The sequence below is a fragment of the Schistocerca gregaria genome, chromosome 6 (assembly GCF_023897955.1).
Source record: "Schistocerca gregaria isolate iqSchGreg1 chromosome 6, iqSchGreg1.2, whole genome shotgun sequence".
In the NCBI taxonomy this organism is placed as follows: Eukaryota; Metazoa; Arthropoda; class Insecta; order Orthoptera; family Acrididae; genus Schistocerca; species Schistocerca gregaria.
In genome coordinates this window covers 141,454,356-141,477,414 of record NC_064925.1, presented here as the reverse complement: position 1 = coordinate 141,477,414, position 23,059 = coordinate 141,454,356, and positions in this window count along the sequence as shown.

The window sequence follows — 23,059 nt, the reverse complement described above, 5'->3', positions numbered from 1 at the left end:
TGACGTTTGGCATCCTTGTGTGCACTCTGTCGTATAAGTGAGCCAGATTGGTCGTTGGTACGACAAGTGAACGGGTGTGTCACACACTGAAATCTACCGTGATTTCAGGGCTCTGGTAGAGAGTAAATTGCGATCCGTGTGCCTGATCGCAAGATGGTGAGATTTTGGATTTCTTTGGTGGGCCGCTATTGATTTACAGGTGCTGCACGCGACTCGAGCTGCAAGTTACATCGCTGCAAGAAGCAAACAGGGTAAAGTACTGCTACTCCGGCCTTGTCTGGAAATACAAATCCCAATCGCCACTTGCTGTCAGCTGCACCTATCGAGACTTCTGTAGATCGTCGATCAAAGTCTGCTCAGCGTCAGAACAATTCAGATTGCGCTATCCACATATTTAGGGCCAGAGTAGTTGACACACTTTTGCCACACGGGATCCTTGACCATTGTGATCTTAAACCACCTTTTAGTTGTTTACAATATTCTGTCAGAATTTGTTTCAGTTTTATTATGTCTGTCTTTGTTTTTATTTTTGGGAAAATAAATGTTGTCAGTAAACTAAACTTTGTTTACATTCTCAATCAAATCATCGCTTTTATATAGTCACCCCAAGTGTTAACTTTCTTTGTGGCGTCCAATCCCAGGATAACTTTCATTGTGTACTACCTTGCCGGGATAACTTTCATTGTGTACGACTCTGCCAAGATAACTTTCATTGTGTACGACTCTGCCAAGATAACTTTCATTGTGTATGACCCTGCCAAGATAACTTTCATTATGTACAACCCTGCCAGGTTCTCAACCAATAATTTTTATACAACCCACAAACGGGTTCACTTTCAACACGAACGCTCTATCTTTAAGACATATATTGTCTTTGTTGCAGTTGCTCCTGAGCGAATTCTCACTCTTTTCCTCCCTCTTTCTCGCTTCTTCCCTCTCTCTCTCTCTCTCTCTCTCTCTCTCTACCGCTGACAGGTGATCTTCTACGGCTGTGCTTCAACAGAACTTTTCCTTGTATATTAAAACATGTTCCTCATTGTAATACACGCCCTATGCCCTTCTCTGTGTGACAAACAAACTTGTTAATGTATTATCGCAGGGCATAGCAGTGCTGAGTACACATTATGGTAAGCTGTTATTCAGTACAGAAAAGAATTACACCGTTGTGGTGTTACATTAATAGGGGTATCTTTTTTCAATACAGTGACTATGATCTTTTTCTATAACCAGGCAAAAATTCTCGTAAAACGTAGAAAAACAGACTGATGAAGCCTAACAGTTCCCGTCTTAGTCTGAGTGTCAGTAGGTTTTCACTAATTTCAATGTAAAAGTTTGAGAATGTTGTAACAGAAATGATACCAACAGCAGTATCTCATATTTTTGGAGAAGTGTATATGAGTTGCATAAATACTTGTACACCAAAAAATAATTGATGTAGACTAAAGAAATTTCGGAAATACATTTGTCTAGGTAACGTATTTAAGTGATTAACATTGCAAGATCATAGATTAATGTAAACGCGAGGTACGTCATTGCAAATGTGAGATGCTGTTACATTAATAACATGTATAACCGGCATAATGTTAAATGTAAGCATGCAGACGTACATGCATTGCGTTGTACAGGTGTTGGATATCAGTTTGTGGGATATAGTTCCATATCTGTTGCACTTGGTCGATCAACGACGGTTAACGCTGGTTGTGTAAGACGATGGAGTTGTCGTCCGATGATGTCCCATAAGTGCTCGAATGAAAACAGATCTGATGATCGAGCAAGCTAAGATATCATGTCGACACTTGGTACAGCACGCTGGTTTACAACAACGATATCTGGACGAGCGTTATCTCGCTGAAAAACAATCCCTGGAATGTTGTTCATGAATGGCAGCTCAACTGGTCGAATCACCAGACAGACGTACAAATTTGCAGTCATTGTGAGTGGCATAACCATGAGAGTGCTCCCGCTGTCATAAGAAATCGTACCCCTGACCATAACTCGAGGCGTAGGTCCAGTGTTTCCAGCACGCAGACAGGTTGGTTGCAGAGCTTCAACTGGCCTTATCCTAACGAACACACGGCTATCACTGGCACCGAGGAAGAACTAGCTTACATCAGAAAACACAACAGATCCCCACTCTGCCCTTCAATGAGCTCTCACTTCACACCACTGACAAGGGGAAGGCCTGAGACATGGCCAACCGATTCTGCTCAAATTTGGCAGGTCGTTTGTGTACAACCTAAAACGAAGGACTCTAAGATATTTTGGGTCAAAACCTCAGCATTTTTGAGAAAACCACCCCTAATAGTTATGACGAGCAATCGACTCAAAATTGGAGGGATCGACAGATAATTGAAAATAGAGCAATTTTCATCGTCAGGTATGGGGTTCGCAAACACAAACTTTTCCAGAAATCGAGGAAAGAAACTTTTACAAATGCCGCTTCCGTACCCACATGGCAATCGCTTTTCGATACAGCAGCGATAGCGCAATGGTTGCCGGCACGGTAGCTCAGCGTGTTCGCTCAGAGAGCCGGTTGGCCTCTGTAATAAAAAAAACTGAGTGGAAGGATCAACCACCGAACTTGAACAGGATGTCTTGCGACGTCCGCAACGACCAAACCACAACGATCAATAACGAGCAAACTGGAAAAAAAAGGCCAAGGTAACTGTCCGGGAATCGGAAATCCCGGGTTCTAATCTCGAAGAAACCTCGCGGATGTTATTCTTTTCGTTCGCATTTTTCCTTATCTCAATTGATAGGGATAGGAGGATTAATAAGGTAAGTATATCAATAACGAACGATAATAATAAACTAGGCAAACTAATTTCCTAAACGCCGTGAGCTAGTAAAGTACTAAACATTTAAGCCTTGTCACATCCAAACAACTCCGAGTAAGAGTGCTGCGAATTTCTCACGAGGGATCAGGGCGGAGCGCAGCGGACGTCCTCGCCCCACTTCAGCCGAAAGCAGACTTTGCTATCGGTGCTGTCGGCGAAAAGCGTTTACCATTTGGGTACAGATGAGGCAGTTGTAAAAGTTTCTTACCTCGATTTCTGGAAAAGTATGCGTTTTCGGACCCCATAACTAGTCGACCTCGGGGAAGATCAGTTTGGATTCCGTAGAAATGTTGGAACACGTGAGGTAATACTGACCCTACGACTGATCTTAGAAGCTAGATTAAGAAAGGGCAAACCTACGTTTCTAGCATTTGTAGACATAGAGAAAGCTTTTGACTATGTTGAATGGAATACTCTCTTTCAAATTCTGAAGGTGGCAGGGGTAAAATACAGGGAGCGAAAGGCTATTTACCATTTGTACAGAAACCAGATGTCAGTTGTAAGAGTCGATGGGCATGAAAGGGAGGCAGTGGTTGGGAAGGAAGTGAGACAGGGCTGTAGCCTATCCCCGATGTTATTCAATCTGTATATTGAGCAAGCAGTGAGGGAAACAAAAAAATATTCGGAGTAGGTATTAAAATCCATGGAGAAGAAATAAAAACTTTGAGGTTCGCCGATGACATTGTAATTGTATCCGAGACAGCAAAGGACTTGGAAGAGCAGTTGAAGGGAATGGACAGTGTCTTGAAAGGAGGGTATAAGATGAACATCAACAAAAGCAAAACGAGAATAATGGAATGTAGTCGAACTAAGTCGGGTGATGCTGAGGGAATTAGATTAGGAAATGGGACACTTAATGTAGTAAAGGAGTTTTGCTATTTGGGGAGCAAAATAACTGATGATGGTAGAAGTAGAGAGGATATAAAATGTAGACTGGCAATGGCAAGGAAAGCGTTTCTGAAGAAGAGAAATTTGTTAACATCGAATGTAGATTTAAGTGTGAGGAAATCATTTATGAAAGTATTTGTATGGTGTGTAGCCATGTATGGAAGTGAAACGTGGACGATAAATAGTTTGGACAATAAGAGAATAGAAGCTTTAGAAATGTGGTGCTACGGAAGAATACTGAAGATAAGATGGGTAGATCACATAACTAATGAGGAAGTATTGAATAGGGTTGGGGAGAAGAGAAGTTTGTGGCACAACTTGACCAGAAGAAGGGATCAGTTGGTAGGACATGCTCTGAGGCATCAAGGGATCACCAATTTAGTATTAGAGGGCAGCGTGGAGGGTAAAAATCGTAGAGGGAGACCAAGAGATGAATACACTAAGCAGATTCAGAAGGATGTAGGTTGCGGTAGGTACTGGGAGATGAAGAGGCTTGTACAGGATAGAGTAGCATGGAGAGCTGCATCAAACCAGTCTCAGGACTGAAGACCACAACAACAACAACACCTGATGATGAAAAATGCTCTATTTACAATTATCTATCTATCCCCCCAATTTTGAGTCGGTTGCTCGTCATAACCGTTAGGGGTGGTTTTCTCAAAATTGCGGGGTTGTTGGCCCAAAATATCTTATACCTTCGTATTAGATTGTACACTAGCGACCTGCCAAATCTGAGCCGAATCGGTTGGCCTTGTCTGGGGCCTTCTCCTTGTGAGTATGCAAATGACAGCAGTTTGGGGTCAGCGGAATGTACGCTACACACCTGTTCTTCAAGTAACCGATCTGCAACAGTTCGTTGAGTCACTGTGGTGCCAATTGCTGCTCAAATTGCTGCTACGGATGCAGAACGATGCACCAGAGCCATATGCCGAATACGAAGGTCTTCCCTCTCGGTACTGCCATGTGGCCGTTCAGAGCCCGGTCTTCTTGCGACTGTATATTCTCGTGACTACCGCTGCCAGCAGTTGTGTATGATGGCCACATTCCTGCCAAGTCTTTTTGCAGTACCGCGGAAAGGAGATCCAGCTCCTCGTAGCGCTAGTACACGATCCCGTTCAAACTCAGTGAGGTGCTGATAACTGCGTCTTGTCCGCCGCTGGTAGCTGAGTGGTCAGCGCGACGTAATGTCATACCTAAGTGCCCGAGTTCGATTCCAGGCTGGATCGGAGATTTTCTCCGCTTAGGGACTGGGTGTTGTTTGCTCCTTATGATCATCATTTTATCCCCATCGACACGCAAGTCGCCGCAGTGGCGTCAACTCGAAAGACTTGCACCAGGCGAACGGTCTACCCGGGAGGCCCTACCACACGGCATTTACAACTGCGTCTTCGTCGGCTTAAAGGCGTTCTTCATTCTTGCCAAACGTCAACTAACAATGTCCAGTCCCATAGGTAACTAACGCTCACGACTCACGACCGTTAGGGCGTCTGTTTAACCAAACCTAATTTCTATCCTCACAGTGGCGCTTCTAGATCCAGTCTTGTGCGACTGTAGTGAAAGTGTATTATCGGTTTTTGTCACTGATGTTCAAATGGCTCTGCGCACTATGAGACTCAACATGTATGGTCATCAGTCCCCTAGAACTTAGAACTATTTAAGCCTAACTAACTTAAGGACATCACACAACACCCAGCCATCACGAGGCAGAGAAAATCCCTGACCCCGCCGGGAATCGAACCCGGGCGTGGGAAGCAAGAACGCTACCGCACGACCACGAGATGCGGGCTATTACTTATGTCCTCGTAAAGAGCTGCGATATAGTAGCGAATAAAACAGTGATCCAGAAAGTTCAAAACAAATATCTTTTATTTCCTTCTTTTTGATCAAAAAACTCTTTGGTCTTTAGATTACCGTTTTCGATCTGCGATGACCAACTTCCGATCTGCAGCACAACATGGGAAAACCAAATAGAACTGGTAGACAGTCTAAATCTTAAAACATAACGGAAAGTATTCCTTTCATGGACGTGGAAAACATGACAATCCATACTTGTTTTAAAACATCCCGTAATACAATAAATTCATAGTGATATTGTCAAAAAATACAAACAAAATCAGCTTTGCATCTTCGCTCATCTTGAAAATATGGTGAAAACTAGACCAAGTGACATCAGAGTCACGCTGTTAATAGGAGCCGCGCGGAATTAGCCGAGCGGTCATGGACTGTGCGGCTGGTCCCGGCGGAGGTTCGAGTCCTCCGTGGGGCATGGGCGTGTGTGTTTGTCCTTAAGATATTTTAGGTTAAGTAGCGTGTAAGCTTAGGGACTGATGACCTTAGCAGTTAAGTCCCATAACATTTCACACACATTTGAACATTTTTTTTGTTAACAATACACCTGTCCAAAACAAACTGAAGTACCGTAGTCACAAAATGTGTTAGTGTCGTAAGCTCGTTAGATGTTTTATTGTAAGCCGAGGGTTGCCAGTCAATTATATAATGGTACAACATGTAATAATATGAATAAATACGATACATAAAATCAACAGTCAGCTTGTAAAGTGTGTATTTTAAAGCAGTTATAAATGGAACTAAATTAAAACCACGAATAACGCTAAATTTTAAATTAATTTAATAGGAAAAGGTTAAGCGAAAATTAATGGCTCTGAGACACAGTCCACTCGGGTACTGGGTGTTGTGTTGTCCTCATGTTCATATCGCTATAACAGTCATTCCACTGTTGAGGGTGCTGTATGAGCTGGTTTCGAAAGTCAATAAATTAAAAAATAATAAAAAAACAACTTAAGCGTCAGAGGGCTCTTAACTCCGTAACAAGCCATAATAAGAAAAGTATTATGAAACATTGTACCAGTCAATTAATGAGAACATCCAATCAACGAAATACATATATAAACAGAGACGGGACAATGAAACACTAGATTACCACAATCATTGTAGAAAATGGAGTAAATATGTAATGTCCCCTACACTGGATATAAAAAATGGCTCTGAGCACTATGGGACTTAACATCTGTCGTCATCAGTCCCCTAGAACTTAGAACTACATAAACCTAACTAACCTAAGGACATCACACACATCCATGCCCGAGGCAGGATTCGAACCTGCGACCGTAGCAGTCGCGCGGTTCCCGACTGAGCGCCTAGAACCGCTAGACCACCGCGGCCGGCACACAGGAGTTAACAGTTTACTTTATGACGTATTCTAATGTTTTAAGATGTAAACTATGTAGTAGCTGTGTGTGGTTTCCCCACGTTTTGCTGCAGACCTGTAGATTTCCTTACAAACTGAAACCGGTAATGTAAGGACCCTATAGCTTTGCGATCATAGAGGAAGTAAAAGAAATTTATTCTAAACAATGTTCTGCCATTTAGTCTTTCCTGGTGTGCTAAACGCATTTGTGTTAAGAATGATCCCCCGTATTATCCACCTAATAAAATATAGTAACACATCTCCCATTAATTCTATATACAAAATAATACGAAATTCTACGTTCTGTGAGAGAGTCTCTGAAATAATTTCTTTCCGCTTTCCATTTTGTACGAACATATCGTGAGATGATCTGCCACACAACGTAAAATGACTTGCGGATTGCAGATGTACTCCTGTCAGAAACTACACATTTCCAGTACGATTTCTGGAGTCTATAGACTGTAAGTAGACATGCCAAATTAAAAATATAAAAGTAATGAAATATGCATAGTCAATTACAATGTGTTAAAAACACAACTCTCTTACAAAGGAGTGAAGAATACAGAAATGTTTGCACCATTATACAGACATTAGTATACATAACAGATAATGAAAATGGATTTGTTATCATCGTGCTCAACCACACGACAAAGTACATGACTCAATAAACTGCCAAGAAAATTATTAACCGATTCACTAAGTTTTCAGTTGCATTCCCACCTCTAAGTACAGGAACAATTGCGCTAAGTGAAAAGTGGGAACCAGTCAGATAATATTAAGCAGAGTCCCTTGTGACACATGAATAAAAGTCACAATTTCTTAAGCTATTCTTATAAAGTCGATTAAGTACTATCGAGCCATGGCCTCATAACTGTCTCTTACATTGCTCCAAGGACTAAACACATTTTTTGTGCGTGATGTTGCAGATTAATGGCTACCACATGATATTTCGGCATAGAATCGTGCACGTGTAAAGGTTTTCGCCAAAAATAAAGCATTCTGTTTGTGGCTTTTCATTATGCGGCGTGTGTGTGAAAGAAGGGCGAGTGAAAATCCGCTTTCAAACGCGAGCAGCTTTCAAAATAACCAGTGTGCGACAAATTATACGCAGATTAAAACATGAAAGAATGCTGGACGTTTAACCACGGAGGGCTCCCTGCAATCTTCATACACCGAGCAGCGGGATTAGGTCTCCATACAGCTCATGTAACATAAAAGCTGTGTACTGAAAATTAGATCTAAAGTGGAAATTTCGCCGTTATTTTTCAAATCTGTGAGTGTTAAATATTGCTACTGTGTTTATTCGCGCATCAGAGATCCAGTTTTTTAGACTGGTCCTAATTTAGACTATACTTTTTCTCTGTGAATAAACACAACATACCGAAATGTATGACCAGTGTAAAATCAGATACTGGCACCGCAATTTTATCGTTCCGTGGAAAACTATTTTTCACTTGCAGGATCAGAACACCCATTGAGTGAGACTGGAGCCCACATAGATATCTAGCTATTAACATAGTAACTACGGCAACTCTTATTTCCCCATATGATGCGGCACTTCCTGAAGTATATGGCTACCAGTCACCAGCTTCTCAAACGCGCGGCCGGCCATCATGATTCAGGTTTTTGGTGATTTCCCTAAATCACTTTAGGAAAAGTCCGGGACAGTACCTTTGAAAGGGCACGGCCCTGTTCCTTCCCTACTCTAAAGGGACCGATGATCTCCCTGTTTGGTCCCCTTCCCCATATCAACTAACAAACCAATCACCAGATTATTCACTTTTGCCTTCTAAACAGGCAGTATGTAGTAGGATAACACTGATTGTCTCATCCAGTAAATTGTTAAATTCAAATTCTAGGTGTGGAATTTGTCATCACTTAAACTTTAAAAGCAACTTTCTTTCTCACACTGAAGTGGATTACCAAGTAAACAATATAAGGTGCTATCTGAAAGAAAGGAACATAGTTACAAGAAAAGCTGTTAACATGATTAATGCCCTCTTGGTGGTTAAACAAATGTTCAAGTGTGTGAATTTCTAAGGGACCAAACTGCAGAGGTCATCGTTCCCTAGACTTACACACTACTAAAGTAACTTGTGACAAGAACAACACACACACCCATGCCCGAGGGAGGACTCGAACCTCTGGTGTGAGGAGCCGCGCAAATCCATGACATGGCGTTTCTAACGACGCGGCCACACCGCACTGCCACGAGTTAAACAATGTTTGTGTTGTGTACATAGTTCCGCGTAGTCAGCGCGTACACAACTTTCCCGCTAGAGCGCGCCCCGCTAAGCACAACAGCGCAGGCGCTGCGCTCGTCCGTCTCCGCACTACGAAATGGCGCTGTCCTAGAGAGGGACCAAATTCTGCTTCCGCCGATCCGCGTATTAATATGTAACGCAGCCAATGAGATTGCTGCTAACGTAGAACCTTTTCTCCTCGCGGATCACACTCGCGTAGTGATACCTGAATGCGCGGGGTATTGTAAAGAGTGTTCAGACCTCCGATTAATCAGTCTGCATTAGTCAGTCTGTGTTAGTCTGCATCAGTCTGCATTTGTCTGCATTAGTCTGTAGTCTAGTTTCAGTCTGCGCCTAATAAGATTACCGTATTCCTGTACATAGCCATGAAGATAAATGAATAGACACTTTGTTAAGTATCAGAGATATGTGAGAATAAGATTAAAGTACCAAGACCAAAGGAACTTCAGATTTTCAGTTGTAAACAGCTTCCAGAATCAAGTTACGTATTTTCTCTGCTTTTTATCATTTTAATAAATGTGTGCCAAAATTAATCAAGTTCTGTTTAAAGTTGGTCACCGTCAATCTGCTACTGTAAGCGTGTAAGTGTGCGTTTCTACCGTCTGACCTAACGGCAGAAGATAAACATGCCACGATAAGACCACTAGACATATTGCTGACACTCGCCTACTTCGCTGGAGCGACAAGTCAAATAATCTGATGGTGTGTGTACCAAAGGTCTTACAGTACGCACACCACAGTTTGTTTGATACATTTTATGTACTACTTTCAGGGTGGTCAAAATAGATGTTCAATCTCGAAGAGATGCCACTATGGCTGGCCCGCTAGATGGCACTGCCATAGGTCAAACGGATATCAACTGCGGTTTTTTTTTTTTACATAGGAACCTCCTTTTTTATTACATATTCGTGTCGTAGGTAAAGAAATATGAATGTTTTAGTTGGACCACTTTTTTCGCTTTGTGATAGATAACGCTGTAGTGGTCACAAACGTATGACTCACAATTTTAGACTAACAGTTGGTAACAGGTAGGATTTTTAAATTAAAATACTGAACGTAGGTACGTTTGAACATTTTATTTCGGTTGTTCCAGTGTGATACATGTACCTTTGTGAACTTATCATTTCTGAGAACGCATGCTGTTACAGCGTGATTACCTGTAAATACCACATTAATGCAATAAATGCTCAAAATGATGTCCGTCAACCTCAGTGCGTTTGGTAATATGTGTAACGACATTCCTCTCAACAGCGAGTAGTTGGCCTCCCGCAATGTTCGCACAGGCATTTACAATGCGCTGACGCATGTTGTAAGGCGTTGTCGGTCGATAACGATAGCAAATATCCTTCAACTTTCCCCACAGAAAGAAATCCGGGGACGTCAGATCCGGTGAATGTGCGGGCCATGGTATGGAGCATCGACGACCAATCCACCTGCCATAAAATATGCTATTCAATACCGCTTCAAGTGCACGCGAGCTATGTGCCGGTCATACATCATGTTGGAAGTACATCGACATTGTGTCAAGCTATGAAACATCTTGTAGTAACATCGGTAGAACATTACGTAAGAAATCAGCATACATTGCACCATTTAGATAGCCATCGATAAAATGGGGGCCAATTATCCTTCTTCCCATAATGCTGCACCATACATTAACCCGCCAAGGTCGCTGATTTTCCACTTGTCGCAGCCATCGTGGATTTTCCGTTGCCCAATAGTGCATATTATACCGGTTTTCGTTACCGCTGTTGGTGAATGACGCTTCGTCGCTAAATAGAACGCGTTCAAAAAATTTTTCATCGACCCATAATCTCTATTGTGTCCAGTGGCAGAACAGTACACGAATTTCAATGTCGTCGCCATGCAATTCCTGGTGCGTAGAAATATAGAACGGGTGCAATCGATGTTGATGCAGCATTTTCAAAACCGACGTTTTTGAGATTCCCGATCCTCGCGCAATTTGTCTGCTACTGATGTATGGATTAGCAGCGACAGCAGATAAAACACCTACTTGGGTATCATCTACATCTACATCCGTACTCGGCAAGCCACCTGACGGTGTGTGGCGGAGGGCACCATGAGTACCTCTATCGGTTTTCCCTTCTGTTCCAGTCTCGCAATGTTCGTGGAAAGAAGGATTGTCGATATGCCTCTGTGTGGACTGTAATCTCTCTGATTTTATCCTCATGGTCTCTTCGCAAGATATACGTAGGAGGGAGCAATGTACTGCTTGACTCCTTGGTGAAGGTATGTTCTCGAAACTTCAAAGAAAGCCCGTACTGAGCGTCGCTCCTGCAGAGTCTTCCACTGGAGTTTTTCTATCATCTCCTTAACGCTTTCGCGATTACTAAATGATCCTGTAACGAAGCGCGCTGCTCTCCGTTGGATCTTCTCTATCTCTTCTATCAATCCTATCTGGTGCGGATCCCACACTGCTGAGCAGTATTCAAGCAGTGGGCGAACAAGCGTACTGTAACCTACATCCTTTGTCGTCGGATTGCATTTCCTTAGGATTCTTCCAATGAATCTCAGTCTGGCATCTGCTTTACCGACGATCAACTTTATATGATCATTCCATTTTAAATCCCTCCTAATGCATACTCCCAGATAATTTATGGAATTAACTGCTTCCAGTTGCTGACCTGCTGTATTGCAGCTAAATAATGAGTGACCTTTCTTTCTTTGTATTCGCAGCGCGTTACACTTGTCTACATTCAGATTCAATTGCCATTCACAGCATCATGCGTCAATTCGTTGCAGATCCTCCTGCATTTCAGTACAATTTTCCATTGTCACAATCTCTCGATGTACCAGAGCATCATCCGAAAAAAGCCTCAGTGAACTTCAGATGTGATCCACAAGGTCATTTATGTATAATGTGAATACAACGGTCCTACTACACTCCCCTGCGGCACACCTGAAATCACTCTTACTTCGGAAGACTTCTCTCCATTGAGAATGACATGCTGCGTTCTGTTATCTAGGAGCTGTTCAATCCAATCACACAACTGGTCTGATAGTCCATATGCTCATACTTAGTTCATTAAACGACTGTGGGGAACTGTATCGAACGCCTTGCGGAAGTCAAGAAACACGGCATCTACCTAGGAACCCGTGTCTGTGGCCCTCTGAGTCTCGTGGATGAATAGCGCGAGCTGGGTTTCACACGATCGTCTTTTTCGAAACCTATGCTGATTCATACAGAGCAGATTTCTAGTCTCCAGAAAAGTCATTATACTCGAACTACGTTTTCCAAAATTCTACAACTGATCGACGTTAGAGATATAGGTCTATAGTTCTGCACGTCTGTTCGACGTACCTTCTTCAAGGGAAGGATGAGCTGTGCCCTTTTCCAATCCTTTGGTACTCTACGCTCTTCTAGAGACCTACGGTACACCGCTGCAAGAATGGGGGCAAGTTCCTTAGCGTACTCTGTGTAAAATCGAACTGGTATCCCATCAGGTCCAGCGGCCTTTCCTCTTTTGAGCGATTTTAATTGTTTCTCTATCCTCTGTCGTCTATTTCGATATATACCATTTTGTCGTCTGTGTGACAATCTAGAGAAGAAACTACCGTGCAGTCTTCCTCTGTGAACAGGTTTGGAAAACGAGATTTAGTATTTCGGCCTTTAGTGAGTCATCTTCTGTTTGACTACAATTTTTGTCACAGAGTGTCTGGACATTTTGTTTTGATCCACCTGCTGCTTTGACATAAGACCAAAAATTCTTAGGAATTCGTGCCAAGTCAGTACATAGATCTTTACTTTCGAATTCATTGAACGCGTCTCGCATAGCCCTCCTCCCACTACATTTTGCTTCGCGTAATTTTTGGTTGTCTCCCCCAGGGGCTCAGCATTCACTTGCTGAGTACGGGCTTGGCGACCCCGGGGTCCTGAGCTGGGGACTGGTCTGCACCGCCAGTGTCCTGTCACCGTAACCCCCGGACATGCTTCAGCGACCACCGTACGGCGCGGCGGTGAAATGTTGTGTGCTGCGGGGAATGGTAATCTTGGCTTGACCGCCTGTATTGCGAGGAAGGCCAACCTCTATAAAAAACCCTCAATCTTTCGGTGTGCTCCGCGCCTAGAAGATGCATGGCTGTTGGGGTGGAACAGTCGCAAGCGGGCACCTGCCGCACCTCAGTTGTATAAGGCTTACTCAGGCACGCGGGGCTCTGTCTAAGCGGACCTTTAGTTCCCTAGCTGCTCGTGGGACCGCAATGGACCCTTCGACCTCTACATTTCCCCCTACCAGTGGCTTGGGTGGGCCGCTGGTAGGAAAACACACCCCATCGAAAAAGCGGCTATGCGCTGCGAGTCCTCCAGCGCCCGGTGTTGCTAGAGATTTAACAGAATGTAGTAACGGAGCACATGCTGATAATCATAATATGTTTTTGATTATTAAAAGGAAGGAGGGTAGCTTTGAGAGGGTTTCTCCCTTTTACATCCACAAGGGTCTTGAGGGAATTGCAGGAACACTGAAATCTGTAAAGCGACTGCGCAATGGGACTCTCTTAGTTGAAACTTCTAGTTCCTGTCAAGTCGCTGCCCTTCGGAAAGCAACCTGTCTAGGAGAGTACGCTGTCGAGACCGAGCTCCACTCCACTTTGAATTATAGTAAGGGTGTTGTGACGTGTAGGGAGTTGGTGGATATCCCCATAGGCGTGCTAAAATCTGAGTGGGCTGACGAAGGAATTGTTGACGTGCAGCACATTATGAAACGAGTCAATGGGGACCTCGTCAAATCTGACTCGTTTATTCTCACATTCAGTTGCCCGAGACTCCCAGAGCATGTTAAAGCGGGTTTCTTACGTTTGCCCGTACGGCCATATTTCCCCAACGCAATGCTCTGTTTTAAATGTCAGCGCATTGGGCATACTACATTGGGGTGCAATGGGATAGCCACTTGTGGTAAATGTGGTCAGCCTGCCCATGACGGAGCCGATTGTTCATCGCCTGTGAAGTGCGTGAATTGCTCTGGGAGTCACCCTGTCTGGAGCCGGATCTGCCCCATCTATCTCGAAGAACGGAAGGTACAGGAGATTAAAACATCTAAACGCATCCCCTATGGTGAGGCCAAGAAGCTCTTTAAGGCCATGCAACCTCCTGTGTTTTCAACAGCTTTCGCTTCCGCTCTCAAAAAACCGGTACAACTGGCCACTGTTGCTACACAAACGGAGATTGCTAGTGTTAGCACTAAAACCTGCGCTTTCCAGTGCACTTGTGGTGCTGCGGTTGTTTTGAAATCTGCGGCTCTCCCCGCTACATCGGACAAGGCCGTGGTTGCTGACATTGAGGTACTTCCAGCCTCCCCCCATATGGCGCCTTCTGCCCAGGCGAGTCAACCTCCAACTGTTGACAAGGCTCTGCATTCCAAGCCCCCCAAGACAAAGCCTCAGAAGATGAAGGTTCTGTCACCTGAGGAGACTAGTCAGCGTCGGTCCGATGACGAGGCCATCGTACTGTCTGACATCTCCCGTGGGTCGTCATCGGACCTTATGGACATTGATGTCGACCGGGGGCGATCTTCTCGCCCCAGGAATAAATCTCCGGCCAGTACGGTCTCTCCTCCAAAGCACAGAGGCAGGGTGAAAGTTCAGCCACCCTGATCACTGGCTCCCATATTACAGTGGAACCTGAATGGGTTCAAGACGCATGTGGCCGAATTACAACTCCTTATACGAGAGTGCCCCTTGTGCTTATGTCTCCAAGAGACACATTTTCGGGCCACTGATTCTCCTTCTTTACGCGGCTATACCGTATATCGAAAAGATGATCTGACGGGGCAAAGGGCAAAGGGTGGTGTTGCGGTTTTTGTCCGTGACATGCACCCCTCATCTGAGCTCCCTCTCGTCACCGACTTGCAAGCAGTTGCAGTTGACATTCTTGTGGGTCGGAGGCTCACAGTCTGTTCTGTTTATTTACCACCTCCGGATGCGATAGACTCTGAGGCTCTCACGGACCTTATTAGCCAACTCCCCCGCCCATTTCTTCTTCTGGGGGACTTCAACGCTCATAATGTCTCATGGGGCTCTCCGACTACTTGCCCCAGGGGTCGCATTCTGGAAAGCGTCATGATGTCTGCAGAACTGTGCCTCCTCAACTCTGGTGCTCCCACTCATTTCTGTACTGCTTCCGGATCGTCATCGGCTATTGACCTTCCCTTTTGCTCTCCAGCACTCGCGGATTCTGATCTGTGGGAGGCTGCAGCTGACCTCCATTCTAGTGACCACTTCCCCCTCTGGATTCGCCTCCTGGATGAGGCTGTGGCATTACCAGTGCCGCCCCGGTGGCACCGTTGCAGAGCTGACTGGACACTTTTCAGCCAACTGGCTGTTTTGGAACACCGTGCCAGCATCCACGAATGGGTAGACCATGTTGCAGCCGTGATCTCACATGCTGCTGAATTGTCAATCCCACGGTCATCCGGTCATCCCAAGAGGCGTCCTGTCCCTTGGTGGACCACTGAGTGCCACTCAGCCATCCGCGCCCGCCGTGCAGCACTGCGCCGCTTCAAGTGCCGTCCCTCAGCTGACAATCTTGCGGCCTTTCGGGTGGCAAGGGCCAGAGCGCGGCGAGTGATTAAAGAGAGCAAACGACGGTCATGGCAATCGTTCTTGAATTCCATCTCTCGCTCCACTAGTTCTACGAAAGTATGGGAAGCCATCAGGAGGATTTCCGGGAAACTCAGCCAGCTCCCTGTCACGGCATTGCTGCATCAGGGATGTCTCCTCACGGCGCCGAGAGACATTGCCCAGACACTGGCCATGCATTTTGCGGAATCTACCGCCACTATTAACTGTGATCCAGATTTCTGCCGCTACCGCACTGCCATCGAAAGGGGTCACTTGGACTTCCGGTCTCTAAATTCTGAACCCTATAACTGCCCCTTCACAATATGGGAACTGGATTCTGCGCTGTCTGTGGCTCATGATACTGCGCCTGGTCATGATCAAATCCGGTACAGTATGCTGCGGCACCTGTTGCTGCCATCCAAGGAAGTTCTCCTGAACTGTTTCAATACGATATGGTTATCCGGCACGTACCCTGACTCGTGGAGAGAGGCGATTTTGATTCCCCTCCTCAAACCAGGGAAGGACCGAACGCATCCCAGTAGTTATCGGAGTATTGCTTTGACGAGCTGTGTTGGGAAGACGTTGGAACGCATGGTCAACCGCCGCCTAGTTTGGCTGCTCGAGACCAGGCAGCTCCATAGCCCCTCTCAGTGTGGCTTTCGGAGATGTCGTTCCACTATAGACAACTTGACCCTGCTTGAGGCCGCCATCCAGCAAACCTTTCTACGTAACCAGCATTGTCTAGGGGTCTTCTTTGACATTAATAAGGCGTATGACACTACTTGGCGCCGCCTTATCCTCAATCAACTCCATGAGTGGGGCTTTCGTGGCCGTCTCCCCATCTTCATTCGGTCCTTTCTTTCTCACCGCCTCTTTCAGTATCGGGTTGGTAATGTGCTATCGGATTTGTACGTGCAGGAGAATGGTGTTCCTCAGGGCAGCGTTTTAAGTGTCACCCTCTTTGCCGTCGCTATTAACAGTATCACGTCCACGTCCTGCCCAATGCTCCTTGTTTGTGGACGATTTTCCTGTTTTCTGTTCTTCCTCCAGTCTTGTCACTGCTAGTCGGCAGTTGCAGCTTACGATAAAGCGCTTAGAGGCATGGACTGCAAAGACGGGTTTTACCTTTTCTGCAGACAAATCTGTGTGTGTTCATTTTAATCGTTCTCGGCGTCTTTTTACCTCCCCTGAATTGCGTCTGAGGGACACCGTTCTTCCTTTTAGAGACACTGTGAGGTACCTGGGCCTCACTTTTGATTCCAAGTTGTCGTGGTTGCCTCACCTTAAAGACCTCAAGGTGCGGGCCCTGAAGGCACTGAATATTTTGAAGTGTCTGAGCCATCGGTCCTGGGGAGCAGATCGGGCGCGTCTGCTGCAGTTTTATAGGGCTTTCGTCCGATCGCGTCTTGACTATGCTTGCACCGTGTATGGGTCAGCAAAGCCTTCGTATCTGAAGATCCTTGACGCAGTACACCATGAGGGTATCAGGCTGGCCACTGGTGCCTTCCGTACCAGTCCCATCCCCAGCCTGTGTGCTGAGGCAGGGGAACCGCCGCTCGCCATCCGGCGGAAACTCCTCATGGTGCGACGGGTGTGTCATTTCCTTACCTGTCCTACCTCCCCTGCGTACCCTACCGTTGCCCGACCGCCTATGGAACGTCTCTTTTCCAGCCGTCCCAGGGCAACAAGACCATTTGGGATTCGTGCCAAGCATTTGCTTGAGTCCCTTGGTGTGGAGCGTGTGGCCCCCCAACGACAAGGTTTTACTCGCCTCACTCCCTGGTTGCTCCAGAGGCCCAGCACCCTTCTAGACTTGTCGGAGAACCGGAGGAACTGCACTCCGGCGTTTGTTTTTACCTCCTTATTTTACGATACTTTAAACCAGCATCCGGACCATGTACCTGTATTCACAAATGGCTCTAAACAGGGGGACTCTGTTGGTTGTGCTGTTGTTTTCCCTGATCGAGTCGTCAAGTTACGGCTTCCTGCGGCGTTTACCATCCTCGATGCCGAATTGTTTGCCATCTTGCGGGCATTGGAGCAAATGAGATGTGTTACCAGTCTTAAGTTCCTCATCTGTTCTGACTCCCTGAGTGCCCTTCAGACCATGCAACACTTGTACCCAGCGGATACGGTCGTCCAGAACATCCATGATGCCCTACTCCACCTGCAACGGCAGGGGAAGGAGGTTTCTTTCTGCTGGGTGCCGGGGCACGTGGGTATTAGGGGAAACGAACTGGCGGATGTGGCTGCCAAAGATGCATGTTCCCTCCCTCACGTTGTTGAATGTGCCGTCCCCCTACATGCTGTAACCTCCCTTTTGCGTTTTCGTGTTATGTATCAATGGGAAGAGGAGTGGTTGGCAGTTTCTGACAATAAACTGCGTCTGGTAAAGGCCACTACGCGACCATGGCGTACGTCCTACCAGTCATACAGGCGGGATGAGGTTCTCCTCGCTCGCCTCCGCATTGGACACAGTCCCTTCACGCATGGTTTTTTACTCCGGCGGGAGGACCCCCCAATCTGCAGTGCTTGTGGCGTCCAGATTACTGTCCGCCACATTTTACTTGACTGTCTTTTATTCTCTGACCAGAGGGCGGTGGTTTCCTTGCCACCGGATTTGCCCTCTATTTTGCAAGACGACGCAGCGACTGTGGTTAAGGTCTTACGGTTTTGTGTCCTGTCCAATCTGTTGCCTCGGATTTTAGGGAGGAGGTTTTAATGCCTGCTGGGTGACTGGCTCACCCAGGTTTTATGTAAGAGGTCCGCCAGTCACGATTACCTCCTTGTTTCCCTTTGGTATCTGTTCTCTTTTCCTTGTGTTTCCTTTCCTTTTTTAGTGTGTTTCTTCTCCTCTTGTTTTGCCTCTGTATGTGCGCATTTGGAACTGCGTCAGGCCTGTGTCTTTTAGCCGTTCTCCTTGTTCGGCGTCCGTCTTCGTCCCTTCACCGCTTGTGTTCCTGTTTCTATGCGTTTGGGCGCTGATGACCACGCTGTTTAGCGCCCGTAAACCTCAAACACACACACACTTTTGGTTGTCTGCAAGGCTTTGGCTTTATTTACGTTTGCTGTGAAGTTCTCTTTGCTTCCGTCTTTGTTGCAGGTCATGGTTGACGATTCACATGTGTCTGAACACTTCCTGTTTCCTTAAAAAACGTAACTATCGGGCGAAAGTTCCGGACACATGTCGTCCAGGATACCGAGCAGCACACATAGCACACGCCCGTTGGGCATTTTGATCACAATAGCCATACATCAACACGATATCGACCTTTTCCGCAATTGGTAAACGGTTCATTTTAACACGAGTAGTGTATCACGAAACAAACACCGTCCGCAGTGGGGGAATGTTACGTGATAGCACGAACTTACACGTTTGTGACTATTACAGCGCCATCTATCACAAAGCGAAAAACGTGGTCCAACTAAAACATTCCTATTTCTTTACGTAATACACGAATTTGTAATAAAAAATGGGGGTTCCTATTTTTAAAAAACCGCAGTTGATATCCGTTTGACCTATGGCAGCGGCATCTAGCGGGCCAACCATATCGCCGTCTGGTTTCCCCTTCAAGCTAGACAAGTTTCGTTCTTTGTAGTTTTTTCGTTTGACGCTTCTTTCGTGAGATATTTGGCCTGGTCACTATCAATGGACGACCCTGTATATGCGGTCCAGTCACATTAATGTGACTACCGCCTATATGCACCGTCAGCGTGCAATAACCACTCACAGACGTCAGGTGGCACCACCAGCTGTGGAGGGCACATAAAGCATGTCGGGGTGACGTGGAAACAGTGCAGTTGTCATCATGGCGGGAACGGAGCGACTTATCTGACGTCCAAAAGCGCATGATCATTGGCGTTTTGGTCAAGATTAGAAGCATTTCCGAAACGGATAAATTTGTTAACTGTTTGCGTCCCGTTGCTGTTAAAATATACTGCGTAACCCCAAAACAGCGCTGTCCAAAGCTGGCGCCGAGGCAACTGTGGTGCAGCACGGGCCACGGATGACAGGGGAGAACGACGACTGTGGAGATATGTACGTACGAATAGACGTGTAACTACTGACAAGGGAACCTCCACATCGCACCCCCCTCAGATTTAGTTACAAGTTGACACAGTGGAAAGGCCTTGAAAAACTGAACACAGATCAATCGAGAAAACAGGAAGAAGTTGTGTGGAACTATGAAAAAATAAGCAAAATATACAAACTGAGTAGTCCATGTGCAACATTGGCAACATCAAGGATCGTATGAGCTCAGGAACGCCGTGGTTAGCGTGAGCAGCTGCGGAACGACAGGTCCTTGGTTCGAGTCTTCCCTCGAGTGAAAAGTTTAATTTTTCATTTTCAGACAATTATTATCTGTCCGTCCGTTCGTCCGATGCGAGGTAACTGCGCCGTAGTCCGGGGACGCTGCACCTAAACAAACATCGGAACACACGACGGCAGTCGACTACAGCGCACGGAAGAGAGAGTATTCCTGCAAACGCGGCTCCCTTGCTGGCAGTTGACTGCTCGCTATTTTGGACGAGAGTGCATTAAATACGTGAGATGTATTCCGTGGGCAATATGAATCCAGCAAATATAGAAAAATGGTTCAAATGGCTCTGAGTACTATGGGACTCAACTGCTGTGGTCATCAGTCCCCTAGAACGTAGAACTACTTAAACCTAACTAACCTAAGGACATCACACACATCCATGCCCGAGGCAGGATTCGAACCTGCGACCGTAGCAATCGCACGGTTCCGGACTGCGCGACTAGAACCGCGAGACCACCGCGGCCGGCAGCAAATATAGCTTCCGATTTCAATAACGAGGTCAATGAATGTTTTCTGTACTGTAAGTTTGCGGTGCGATCGCAAAACACTGCTGACGCTAACCACGGGACCACGGCGCTCCTGAGCTCACGTTCTCCTTGATGTTGCCTATCTTGCACATGGACTACTCAGTTTGTATATTTTGCTTATTTTTTCATAGTTCCACACTTCTTCCTGTTTCCTCTATTGATATGTGTTCAGTTTTTCAAGGCCTATCCATTATGCCAACTTATAACTAAATCTGAGAGGGTGCGATGGGGAGGTTCCCTTGTGAGAAATGACTGCCCAGATGAACCAAGGGGCTACCAACAGTGTCTCCTCAATAATCGTTCAGTGAACGTTACTGCGTATGGGCCTCTGCAGCAGGTGCCTGATTAATGCACCCATGCTGACTGCTGTTCATCGCCGACGAAGGCTGGAATTTGCACGCCGATAACCTCATCTGGACGTCCACTGAGTGCTGGCAGGTGGCCTTTTCGACTGTATCACATTTTATCGCACAGATAGCCGTTGGCGTGTACGGTGTGAAACGTCTGAAAGCAAATACCCTGCATCAGTTGTCGCAGGTCTGAATGATCTCGTCATTCTGGAAGGCACAATGGATCAACACAAGTATGCATCAATCCTTGGGGTACCATGTCCAACGCTAGATGCCGTTTGTCTTTCTTCAGCACGATGGCATTTACCAGCAGCACAAAGCAACATATGACACAGCTCACAGTGCATTTGTGAGGTATGATGAACACCAGATTGAGTTTCGTACAGTCCCCTGAATTTAAACCCAATTGATAATCTGTGGGACCATCTCCATCCGGTTGTTCGCCAAATGGATCCTCAACCGAGAAACCTAACGCAGCTGGCCAGGGCACTCGAATCGACATGGATCCACGTTACTGTCAGTACCTACCAGAACCTCACCAACTCTCTTCGCACACGTCTTGCAATGGGCTGTGCTGGAAAGCTTGCTATTCAAGCTTCTGATACATGGCCACACAATGTGACTGGATAGCGTATGTTAGTTCTATCATGTTGCTTCCTGCGTTTTGCTATATATAGCAGTAGCGGCAAGCGAAGGTGCGGCTGGCCAGTTGTACGTACACTCATGCTCATAAATTAAGGATAATTGCAGAATGTGGTGCCACACAACGTGGCACGACACAAAACTGGCGCTAATAGCACTGGCACATAGGGAATAGAATATACACGGCACAGATCTGTATGTCCACGGTATTGGTGATAAGTTTAGAAAACCGTCCCGAAGCACATTTGCTACAAACGCCACTGTTTCCTGCGCATGTACCCCGACATCAATATGGGATATGATCACCATGCACACGTACACAGGCCGCACAACTGAGTGGCATACTCTGGATCAGGTAGTCGAGCAGCTTCTGAAATATAACCTCCCATTTTTCCACCAGTGCCTGTCGGAGCTTCTGAAGTGACCTAGGGGTTTGAAGACGTGCGCCGATCCATCGACCGAGAGCATCCCAGACATGCTCGATGGGATTTGGGGCTGGAGAACAGGCAGGCCACTCCATTCGCCTGATATCTTCTGTTTCAAGGTACTCCTCCATGATGGCAGCTCGGTGGGGCTGTGCATTATCATCCATCAGGAGGAAGATGGGACCCACTGCACTCTTGAAAAGGCTGACAAACTGGTACAAAATGACGTCCCGATTCACCTGACCTGTTACAGTGTCTCTGTCAAAGACATGCAGGTGTGTACGTGCACCAATCGTAATCCCATTCCACACCACAAACCACGACCTCCATACAAGTCCCTTTCAAGAACCTGAAGGGGCTGGTTATTGGTTCACGCCAGATGAAAACCCGGCGAGAATCACTGTTCAGACTTTACCTGGACTCGTCCGTGTACATAACCTGGGTTTACTGTTCCTATGACCATGTACTGTGTTCTTGACACTAGGCTTTACGGGCTCTCCTGTGACCAGGAGCCAGTGGAATGCCCCTTGCAGGTCTCCGAGCAAATAAACCATGTCTGTTCAGTCGTCTGTAGACTGGGTGTCTGTAGACAACTGTTCCAGTAGCTGTGGTAAGGTTCCGAGCAAGGCTACCTGCAGTATTCCGTGGCCGTCTGCGGGCACTGATGGTGAGATATCGGCCTTCTTGTGGTGTTGTACATTGTGGACGTCCTGTATTGAAACGCCTGGACATGTTTCATGTCTGCTGGAATCGTTGCCATAATCTTGAGATCACACTTTGAGGCACACGAAGGGCCCGTGCTACGACCTGCTGTGTTTGACCAGCCTCCAGCCACCCTAGTATTCTACCTCTCATAACATTTGTGATCTTTGAGCCATTTTCAACATACAGTCAGCATTAGCACGTCTGGAAACGTCTGCACACTGACTCATTGCTCCGTACTCTGACATGCACCAACTCACATCTGTGTATGTGGACTGCAGCCAGCGCCACCGTGCGACGACCGCAAGTCAAATGCAC